The 10,281-nt window shown below is 44.5% G+C and overlaps 1 protein-coding gene and 9 non-coding genes across 10 annotated transcripts in view; all 10 read right to left on the bottom strand.

The window, feature by feature from the left end:
- The window catches only part of LOC125735994 (5S ribosomal RNA), a 119-nt gene extending 103 nt beyond the window's left edge, over window positions 1–16 (bottom strand). Inside the window, exon 1 of the ribosomal RNA XR_007395278.1 lies at window positions 1–16. This exon is cut by the window's left edge and continues 103 nt beyond it. This is a non-coding gene — a ribosomal RNA (5S ribosomal RNA).
- The window catches only part of LOC125712214 (uncharacterized), a 433,528-nt gene that overhangs the window by 334,954 nt on the left and 88,293 nt on the right, over window positions 1–10,281 (bottom strand). The window lies entirely within an intron of this gene.
- On the bottom strand, window positions 1,094–1,212 carry LOC125735446 (5S ribosomal RNA). Its single transcript, XR_007394742.1, has one exon. It is a non-coding gene; the product is annotated as a 5S ribosomal RNA (ribosomal RNA).
- Window positions 2,292–2,410, bottom strand: LOC125736053 (5S ribosomal RNA). Its single transcript, XR_007395336.1, has one exon. It is a non-coding gene; the product is annotated as a 5S ribosomal RNA (ribosomal RNA).
- LOC125736342 (5S ribosomal RNA) lies at window positions 3,491–3,609 on the bottom strand. Its single transcript, XR_007395622.1, has one exon. It is a non-coding gene; the product is annotated as a 5S ribosomal RNA (ribosomal RNA).
- LOC125735348 (5S ribosomal RNA) lies at window positions 4,689–4,807 on the bottom strand. Its single transcript, XR_007394645.1, has one exon. It is a non-coding gene; the product is annotated as a 5S ribosomal RNA (ribosomal RNA).
- On the bottom strand, window positions 5,887–6,005 carry LOC125731145 (5S ribosomal RNA). Its single transcript, XR_007391430.1, has one exon. It is a non-coding gene; the product is annotated as a 5S ribosomal RNA (ribosomal RNA).
- On the bottom strand, window positions 7,084–7,202 carry LOC125734925 (5S ribosomal RNA). Its single transcript, XR_007394227.1, has one exon. It is a non-coding gene; the product is annotated as a 5S ribosomal RNA (ribosomal RNA).
- Window positions 8,280–8,398, bottom strand: LOC125735374 (5S ribosomal RNA). The gene has a single exon (XR_007394670.1). It is a non-coding gene; the product is annotated as a 5S ribosomal RNA (ribosomal RNA).
- On the bottom strand, window positions 9,476–9,594 carry LOC125735993 (5S ribosomal RNA). Its single transcript, XR_007395277.1, has one exon. It is a non-coding gene; the product is annotated as a 5S ribosomal RNA (ribosomal RNA).

The following is a 10,281-nucleotide window of genomic DNA, read 5'->3' as shown; positions in this document are numbered from 1 at the left end:
TGGTATGGCCGTAAGCGAGAGATGCTACCAAAAACATCCCTTTTGCATTACACGCCTCTATACATGCCAGTTGGTCCCATTGGATCCTACTAATGTTCTTTTTTTTTTTTTATCTGACTCACACTGCAGCCCCACCATCCAATCGGCAGCGCCGGACCCACACCAAACATTCACGAAACTACTCAGCCGGCAGCCTACCACAATTATTCCATTCTTTCCGCATCCGCACACTTCCTTCTTTTTAACTCCTTTTCACTACCGCACAGGTTAATCGCCGCACGTCCCCCGCCGGCAAACATTACTCCTTTGCCTACTGCATGCAGGCTTCTCTTAACGACCCTCTGTTATCAACTCCGCTAACAGCCACAAAATCTCCGCCGCACGAAGCCCACTGGTAGCTGCTGAATCACATGCTTCCCCAAAACGTCGCGCTGTCAGAACACTGGGAGCTACACACACCAACAAGTCCATACTGCAGGCTGAAGCCAGAACAATTTTCTACATTCAAACATCGACGGCCTCTTCTCTCTAAAAATTCACCAGACCGCTTCTACCACCAGCAAAGAAGTTTCCATCCCTAATTCCTCTGTGATTCCCACTAACCTAAACATTAAGCTGGCATTGAAGGGTGTGAATTACCCCGGCCAATCTGTTCTTTTAAATAGAGCTTTCAGCAAGTTTTGAAAGGAGAAGAGCAGAACTTGCTATGCCAATAATATCGAGTCTTCTGTGGCGAAGTGGTTTTTGCATAGAAAACAAAGCGGTCAGTTGAAGAGGAATAATATCAGTACTTTGTTTAAAACTGTGTGTAAAAAGCTGTCTCTTTATCATTAACAATAAGTTGTAAAACGTGAATGGGGAGTGACAGTCTTCAAGTTTGTGAGAAGATCGCGCCCTGGTGGAATAAAGGCACGAACAGCTTACAGCACCTAGAATTACCAGGAAGTATTTAGAGTAAAACGGTGTGTAAAAGCTGCCTTTATGAATGAGAGAAAAAAAATATATATATATAAAATAGTAAAATGGAAGGGGAGTGATAGATTTAAATTAATCGTGAAGTGGAGCGCCCCCTGTATAAAGTAAAAGTGAGAAAAGCTTACAGCACCTGGTAATCCCAGGTGGTCTCCCATCCAAGTACTAACCAGACCCTACCCTGCTTGGCTTCCGAGATCAGACGAGATCGGGCGTGTTCAGGGTGGTATGGCCGTAAGCGGGAGATGCCACCAAAAACATCCCTTTTGCATTACACGCCTCTATACATGCCAGTTGGTCCCATTGGATCCTACTAATGTTCTTTTTTTTTTTTTTATCTGACTCACACTGCAGCCCCACCATCCAATCGGCAGCGCCGGACCCACACCAAACATTCACCAAACTACTCAGCCGGCAGCCTACCACAATTATTCCATTCTTTCCGCATCCGCACACTTCCTTCTTTTTAACTCCTTTTCACTACCGCACAGGTTAATCGCCGCACGTCCCCCGCCGGCAAACATTACTCCTTTGCCTACTGCATGCAGGCTTCTCTTAACGACCCTCTGTTATCAACTCCGCTAACAGCCACAAAATCTCCGCCGCACGAAGCCCACTGGTAGCTGCTGAATCACATGCTTCCCCAAAACGTCGCGCTGTCAGAACACTGGGAGCTACACACACCAACAAGTCCATACTGCAGGCTGCAGCCAGAACAATTTTCTACATTCAAACATCGACGGCCTCTTCTCTCTAAAAATTCACCAGACCGCTTCTACCACCAGCAAAGAAGTTTCCATCCCTAATTCCTCTGTGATTCCCACTAACCTAAACATTAAGCTGGCATTGAAGGGTGTGAATTACCCCGGCCAATCTGTTCTTTTAAATACAGCTTTTAGCAAGTTTTGAAAGGAGAAGAGCAGAACTTGCTATGCCAATAATATCGAGTCTTCTGTGGCGAAGTGGTTTTTGCATAGAAAACAAAGCGGTCAGTTGAAGAGGAATAATATCAGTACTTTGTTTAAAACTGTGTGTAAAAAGCTGTCTCTTTATCATTAACAATAAGTTGTAAAACGTGAATGGGGAGTGACAGTCTTCAAGTTTGTGAGAAGATTGCGCCCTGGTGGAATAAAGGCACGAACAGCTTACAGCACCTAGAATTACCAGGAAGTATTTAGAGTAAAACGGTTTCTAAAAGCTGCCTTTATGAATGAGAGAAAAAAATATATATATATATAAAATAGTAAAATGGAAGGGGAGTGATAGATTTAAATTAATCGTGAAGTGGAGCGCCCCCTGTATAAAGTAAAAGTGAGAAAAGCTTACAGCACCTGGTATTCCCAGGTGGTCTCCCATCCAAGTACTAACCAGACCCTAACCTGCTTAGCTTCCGAGATCAGACGAGATCAGGCGTGTTAAGGGTGGTATGGCCGTAAGCGAGAGATGCTACCAAAAACAGCCCTTTTGCATTACACGCCTCTATACATGCCAGTTGGTCCCATTGGATCCTAATAATGTTCTTTTTTTTTTTTTTTATCTGACTCACACTGCAGCACCACCATCCAATCGGCAGCGCCGGACCCACACCAAACATTCACCAAACTACTCAGCCGGCAGCCTACCACAATTATTCCATTCTTTCCGCATCCGCACACTTCCTTCTTTTTAACTCCTTTTCACTACCGCACAGGTTAATCGCCGAACGTCCCCCGCCGGCAAACATTACTCCTTTGCCTACTGCATGCAGGCTTCTCTTAACGACCCTCTGTTATCAACTCCGCTAACAGCCACAAAATCTCCGCCGCACGAAGCCCACTGGTAGCTGCTGAATCACATGCTTCCCCAAAACGTCGCGCTGTCAGAACACTGGGAGCTACACACACCAACAAGTCCATACTGTAGGCTGCAGCCAGAACAATTTTCTACATTCAAACATCGACGGCCTCTTCTCTCTAAAAATTCACCAGACCGCTTCTACCACCAGCAAAGAAGTTTCCATCCCTAATTCCTCTGTGATTCCCACTAACCTAAACATTAAGCTGGCATTGAAGGGTGTGAATTACCCTGGCCAATCTGTTCTTTTAAATACAGCTTTTAGCAAGTTTTGAAAGGAGAAGAGCAGAGCTTGCTATGCCAATAATATCGAGTCTTCTGTGGCGAAGTGGTTTTTGCATAGAAAACAAAGCGGTCAGTTGAAGAGGAATAATATCAGTACTTTGTTTAAAACTGTGTGTAAAAAGCTGTCTCTTTATCATTAACAATAAGTTGTAAAACGTGAATGGGGAGTGACAGTCTTCAAGTTTGTGAGAAGATCGCGCCCTGGTGGAATAAAGGCACGAACAGCTTACAGCACCTAGAATTACCAGGAAGTATTTAGAGTAAAACGGTTTCTAAAAGCTGCCTTTATGAATGAGAGAAAAAAAAATATATATATATAAAATAGTAAAATGGAAGGGGAGTGATAGATTTAAATTAATCGTGAAGTGGAGCGCCCCCTGTATAAAGTAAAAGTGAGAAAAGCTTACAGCACCTGGTATTCCCAGGTGGTCTCCCATCCAAGTACTAACCAGACCCTACCCTGCTTAGCTTCCGAGATCAGACGAGATCGGGCGTGTTCAGGGTGGTATGGCCGTAAGCGAGAGATGCTACCAAAAACAGCCCTTTTGCATTACACGCCTCTATACATGCCAGTTGGTCCCATTGGATCCTACTAATGTTCTTTTTTTTTTTTTTTATCTGACTCACACTGCAGCACCACCATCCAATCGGCAGCGCCGGACCCACACCAAACATTCACCAAACTACTCAGCCGGCAGCCTACCACAATTATTCCATTCTTTCCGCATCCGCACACTTCCTTCTTTTTAACTCCTTTTCACTACCGCACAGGTTAATCGCCGAACATCCCCCGCCGGCAAACATTACTCCTTTGCCTACTGCATGCAGGCTTCTCTTAACGACCCTCTGTTATCAACTCCGCTAACAGCCACAAAATCTCCGCCGCACGAAGCCCACTGGTAGCTGCTGAATCACATGCTTCCCCAAAACGTCGCGCTGTCAGAACACTGGGAGCTACACACACCAACAAGTCCATACTGTAGGCTGCAGCCAGAACAATTTTCTACATTCAAACATCGACGGCCTCTTCTCTCTAAAAATTCACCAGACCGCTTCTACCACCAGCAAAGAAGTTTCCATCCCTAATTCCTCTGTGATTCCCACTAACCTAAACATTAAGCTGGCATTGAAGGGTGTGAATTTCCCTGGCCAATCTGTTCTTTTAAATACAGCTTTTAGCAAGTTTTGAAAGGAGAAGAGCAGAGCTTGCTATGCCAATAATATCGAGTCTTCTGTGGCGAAGTGGTTTTTGCATAGAAAACAAAGCGGTCAGTTGAAGAGGAATAATATCAGTACTTTGTTTAAAACTGTGTGTAAAAAGCTGTCTCTTTATCATTAACAATAAGTTGTAAAACGTGAATGGGGAGTGACAGTCTTCAAGTTTGTGAGAAGATCGCGCCCTGGTGGAATAAAGGCACGAACAGCTTACAGCACCTAGAATTACCAGGAAGTATTTAGAGTAAAACGGTTTCTAAAAGCTGGCTTTATGAAAGAGAGAAAAAAAAAATATATATATAAAATAGTAAAATGGAAGGGGAGTGCTAGATTTAAATTAATCGTGAAGTGGAGCGCCCCCTGTATAAAGTAAAAGTGAGAAAAGCTTACAGCACCTGGTATTCCCAGGAGGTCTCCCATCCAAGTACTAACCAGACCCTACCTTGTTTGGCTTCCGAGATCAGATGAGATCGGGCGTGTTCAGGGTGGTATGGCCATAAGCGAGAGATGCTACCACAAACAGCCCTTTTGCATTACACGCGTCTATACATGCCAGTTAGTCCCATTGGATTCTACTCCTGGTTTTTTTTTTTTTTATCTGACTCACACTGCAGCACCACCATCCAATCGGCAGCGCCGGACCCACACCAAACATTCACCAAACTACTCAGCCGGCAGCCTACCACAATTATTCCATTCTTTCCGCATCCGCACACTTCCTTCTTTTTAACTCCTTTTCACTACCGCACAGGTTAATCGCCGCACGTCCCCCGCCGGCAAACATTACTCCTTTGCCTACTGCATGCAGGCTTCTCTTAACGACCCTCTGTTATCAACTCCGCTAACAGCCACAAAATCTCCGCCGCACGAAGCCCACTGGTAGCTGCTGAATCACATGCTTCCCCAAAACGTCGCGCTGTCAGAACACTGGGAGCTACACACACCAACAAGTCCATACTGTAGGCTGCAGCCAGAACAATTTTCTACATTCAAACATCGACGGCCTCTTCTCTCTAAAAATTCACCAGACCGTTTCTACCACCAGCAAAGAAGTTTCCATCCCTAATTCCTCTGTGATTCCCACTAACCTAAACATTAAGCTGGCATTGAAGGGTGTGAATTACCCTGGCCAATCTGTTCTTTTAAATACAGCTTTTAGCAAGTTTTGAAAGGAGAAGAGCAGAGCTTGCTATGCCAATAATATCGAGTCTTCTGTGGCGAAGTGGTTTTTGCATAGAAAACAAAGCGGTCAGTTGAAGAGGAATAATATCAGAACTTTGTTTAAAACTGTGTGTAAAAAGCTGTCTCTTTATCATTAACAATAAGTTGTAAAACGTGAATGGGGAGTGACAGTCTTCAAGTTTGTGAGAAGATCGCGCCCTGGTGGAATAAAGGCACGAACAGCTTACAGCACCTAGAATTACCAGGAAGTATTTAGAGTAAAACGGTGTGTAAAAGCTGCCTTTATGAATGAGAGAAAAAAAAAAATATATATATATATAATAGTAAAATGGAAGGGGAGTGATAGATTTAAATTAATCGTGAAGTGGAGCGCCCCCTGTATAAAGTAAAAGTGAGAAAAGCTTACAGCACCTGGTAATCCCAGGTGGTCTCCCATCTAAGTACTAACCAGACCATACCCTGCTTGGCTTCCGAGATCAGACGAGATCGGGCGTGTTCAGGGTGGTATGGCCGCAAGCGAGAGATGCTACCAAAAACAGCCCTTTTGCATTACACGCGTCTATACATGCCAGTTAGTCCCATTGGATCCTACTCCTGTTTTTTTTTTTTTTTGTCTAACTCACACTGCAGCACCACCATCCAATCGGCAGCGCCGGACCCACACCAAACATTCACCAAACTACTCAGCCGGCAGCCTACCACAATTATTCCATTCTTTCCGCATCCGCACACTTCCTTCTTTTTAACTCCTTTTCACTACCACACAGGTTAATCGCCGCACGTCCCCCGCCGGCAAACATTACTCCTTTGCCTACTGCATGCAGGCTTCTCTTAACGACCCTCTGTTATCTACTCCGCTAACAGCCACAAAATCTCCGCCGCACGAAGCCCACTGGTAGCTGCTGAATCACATGCTTCCCCAAAACGTCGCGCTGTCAGAACACTGGGAGCTACACACACCAACAAGTCCATACTGCAGGCTGCAGCCAGAACAATTTTCTACATTCAAACATCGACGGCCTCTTCTCTCTAAAAATTCACCAGACCGCTTCTACCACCAGCAAAGAAGTTTCCATCCCTAATTCCTCTGTGATTCCCACTAACCTAAACATTAAGCTGGCATTGAAGGGTGTGAATTACCCCGGCCAATCTGTTCTTTTAAATACAGCTTTTAGCAAGTTTTGAAAGGAGAAGAGCAGAACTTGCTATGCCAATAATATCGAGTCTTCTGTGGCGAAGTGGTTTTTGCATAGAAAACAAAGCGGTCAGTTGAAGAGGAATAATATCAGTACTTTGTTTAAAACTGTGTGTAAAAAGCTGTCTCTTTATCATTAACAATAAGTTGTAAAACGTGAATGGGGAGTGACAGTCTTCAAGTTTGTGAGAAGATCGCGACCTGGTGGAATAAAGGCACGAACAGCTTACAGCACCTAGAATTACCAGGAAGTATTTAGAGTAAAACGGTTTCTAAAAGCTGCCTTTATGAATGAGAGAAAAAAAATATAAATATATATAAAATAGTAAAATGGAAGGGGAGTGATAGATTTAAATTAATCGTGAAGTGGAGCGCCCCCTGTATAAAGTAAAAGTGAGAAAAGCTTACAGCACCTGGTATTCCCAGGTGGTTTTCCATCCAAGTACTAACCAGACCCTACCCTGCTTAGCTTCCAAGATCAGACGAGATCGGGTGTGTTCAGGGTGGTATGGCCGTAAGCGAGAGATGCTACCAAAAACAGCCCTTTTGCATTACACGCGTCTATACATGCCAGTTAGTCCCATTGGATCCTACTCCTGGTTTTTTTTTTTTTATCTGACTCACACTGCAGCCCCACCATCCAATCGGCAGCGCCGGACCCACACCAAACATTCACCAAACTACTCAGCCGGCAGCCTACCACAATTATTCCATTCTTTCCGCATCCGCACACTTCCTTCTTTTTAACTCCTTTTCACTACCACACAGGTTAATCGCCGCACGTCCCCCGCCGGCAAACATTACTCCTTTGCCTACTGCATGCAGGCTTCTCTTAACGACCCTCTGTTATCAACTCCGCTAACAGCCACAAAATCTCCGCCGCACGAAGCCCACTGGTAGCTGCTGAATCACATGCTTCTCCAAAACGTCGCGCTGTCAGAACACTGGGAGCTACACACACCAACAAGTCCATACTGCAGGCTGCAGCCAGAACAATTTTCTACATTCAAACATCGACGGCCTCTTCTCTCTAAAAATTCACCAGACCGCTTCTACCACCAGCAAAGAAGTTTCCATCCCTAATTCCTCTGTGATTCCCACTAACCTAAACATTAAGCTGGCATTGAAGGGTGTGAATTACCCCGGCCAATCTGTTCTTTTAAATACAGCTTTTAGCAAGTTTTGAAAGGAGAAGAGCAGAACTTGCTATGCCAATAATATCGAGTCTTCTGTGGCGAAGTGGTTTTTGCATAGAAAACAAAGCGGTCAGTTGAAGAGGAATAATATCAGTACTTTGTTTAAAACTGTGTGTAAAAAGCTGTCTCTTTATCATTAACAATAAGTTGTAAAACGTGAATGGGGAGTGACAGTCTTCAAGTTTGTGAGAAGATCGCGACCTGGTGGAATAAAGGCACGAACAGCTTACAGCACCTAGAATTACCAGGAAGTATTTAGAGTAAAACGGTTTCTAAAAGCTGCCTTTATGAATGAGAGAAAAAAAATATAAATATATATAAAATAGTAAAATGGAAGGGGAGTGATAGATTTAAATTAATCGTGAAGTGGAGCGCCCCCTGTATAAAGAAAAAGTGAGAAAAGCTTACAGCACCTGGTATTCCCAAGTGGTTTCCCATCCAAGTACTAACCAGACCCTACCCTGCTTAGCTTCCAAGATCAGACGAGATCGGGCGTGTTCAGGGTGGTATGGCCATAAGCGAGAGATGCTACCAAAAACAGCCATTTTGCATTACACGCGTCTATACATGCCAGTTAGTCCCATTGGATCCTACTCCTGGTTTTTTTTTTTTTTTATCTGACTCACACTGCAGCCCCACCATCCAATCGGCAGCGCCGGACCCACACCAAACATTCACCAAACTACTCAGCCGGCAGCCTACCACAATTATTCCATTCTTTCCGCATCCGCACACTTCCTTCTTTTTAACTCCTTTTCACTACCGCACAGGTTAATCGCCGCACGTCCCCCGCCGGCAAACATTACTCCTTTGCCTACTGCATGTAGGCTTCTCTTAACGACCCTCTGTTATCAACTCCGCTAACAGCCACAAAATCTCCGCCGCACGAAGCCCACTGGTAGCTGCTGAATCACATGCTTCCCCAAAACGTCGCGCTGTCAGAACACTGGGAGCTACACACACCAACAAGTCCATACTGCAGGCTGCAGCCAGATCAATTTTCTACATTCAAACATCGACGGCCTCTTCTCTCTAAAAATTCACCAGACCGCTTCTACCACCAGCAAAGAAGTTTCCATCCCTAATTCCTCTGTGATTCCCACTAACCTAAACATTAAGCTGGCATTGAAGGGTGTGAATTACCCCGGCCAATCTGTTCTTTTAAATACAGCTTTTAGCAAGTTTTGAAAGGAGAAGAGCAGAACTTGCTATGCCAATAATATCGAGTCTTCTGTGGCGAAGTGGTTTTTGCATAGAAAACAAAGCGGTCAGTTGAAGAGGAATAATATCAGTACTTTGTTTAAAACTGTGTGTAAAAAGCTGTCTCTTTATCATTAACAATAAGTTGTAAAACGTGAATGGGGAGTGACAGTCTTCAAGTTTGTGAGAAGATCGCGCCCTGGTGGAATAAAGGCACGAAGAGCTTACAGCACCTAGAATTACCAGGCAGTATTTAGAGTAAAACGGTGTGTAAAAGCTGCCTTTATGAAAGAGAGAAAATAAAAATATATATATAAAATAGTAAAATGGAAGGGGAGTGATAGATTTAAATTAATCGTGAAGTGGAGCGCCCCCTGTATAAAGTAAAAGTGAGAAAAGCTTACAGCACCTGGTATTCCCAGGTGGTTTCCCATCCAAGTACTAACCAGACCCTAACCTGCTTAGCTTCCGAGATCAGACGAGATCAGGCGTGTTCAGGGTGGTATGGCCGTAAGCGAGAGATGCTACCAAAAACATCCCTTTTGCATTACACGCCTCTATACATGCCAGTTGGTCCCATTGGATCCTACTAATGTTCTTTTTTTTTTTTTATCTGACTCACACTGCAGCCCCACCATCCAATCGGCAGCGCCGGACCCACACCAAACATTCACCAAACTACTCAGCCGGCAGCCTACCACAATTATTCCATTCTTTCCGCATCCGCACACTTCCTTCTCTTTAACTCCTTTTCACTACCGCACAGGTTAATCGCCGCACGTCCCCCGCCGGCAAACATTACTCCTTTGCCTACTGCATGCAGGCTTCTCTTAACGACCCTCTGTTATCAACTCCGCTAACAGCCACAAAATCTCCGCCGCACGAAGCCCACTGGTAGCTGCTGAATCACATGCTTCCCCAAAACGTCGCGCTGTCAGAACACTGGGAGCTACACACACCAACAAGTCCATACTGCAGGCTGCAGCCAGAACAATTTTCTACATTCAAACATCGACGGCCTCTTCTCTCTAAAAATTCACCAGACCGCTTCTACCACCAGCAAAGAAGTTTCCATCCCTAATTCCTCTGTGATTCCCAATAACCTAAACATTAAGCTGGCATTGAAGGGTGTGAATTACCCCGGCCAATCTGTTCTTTTAAATACAGCTTTTAGCAAGTTTTGAAAGGAGAAGAGCAGAACTT

The sequence above is a fragment of the Brienomyrus brachyistius genome, chromosome 2 (assembly GCF_023856365.1).
Source record: "Brienomyrus brachyistius isolate T26 chromosome 2, BBRACH_0.4, whole genome shotgun sequence".
Classification (NCBI taxonomy): domain Eukaryota; kingdom Metazoa; phylum Chordata; class Actinopteri; order Osteoglossiformes; family Mormyridae; genus Brienomyrus; species Brienomyrus brachyistius.
This window is presented reverse-complemented; position numbering and strand designations above follow the sequence as displayed.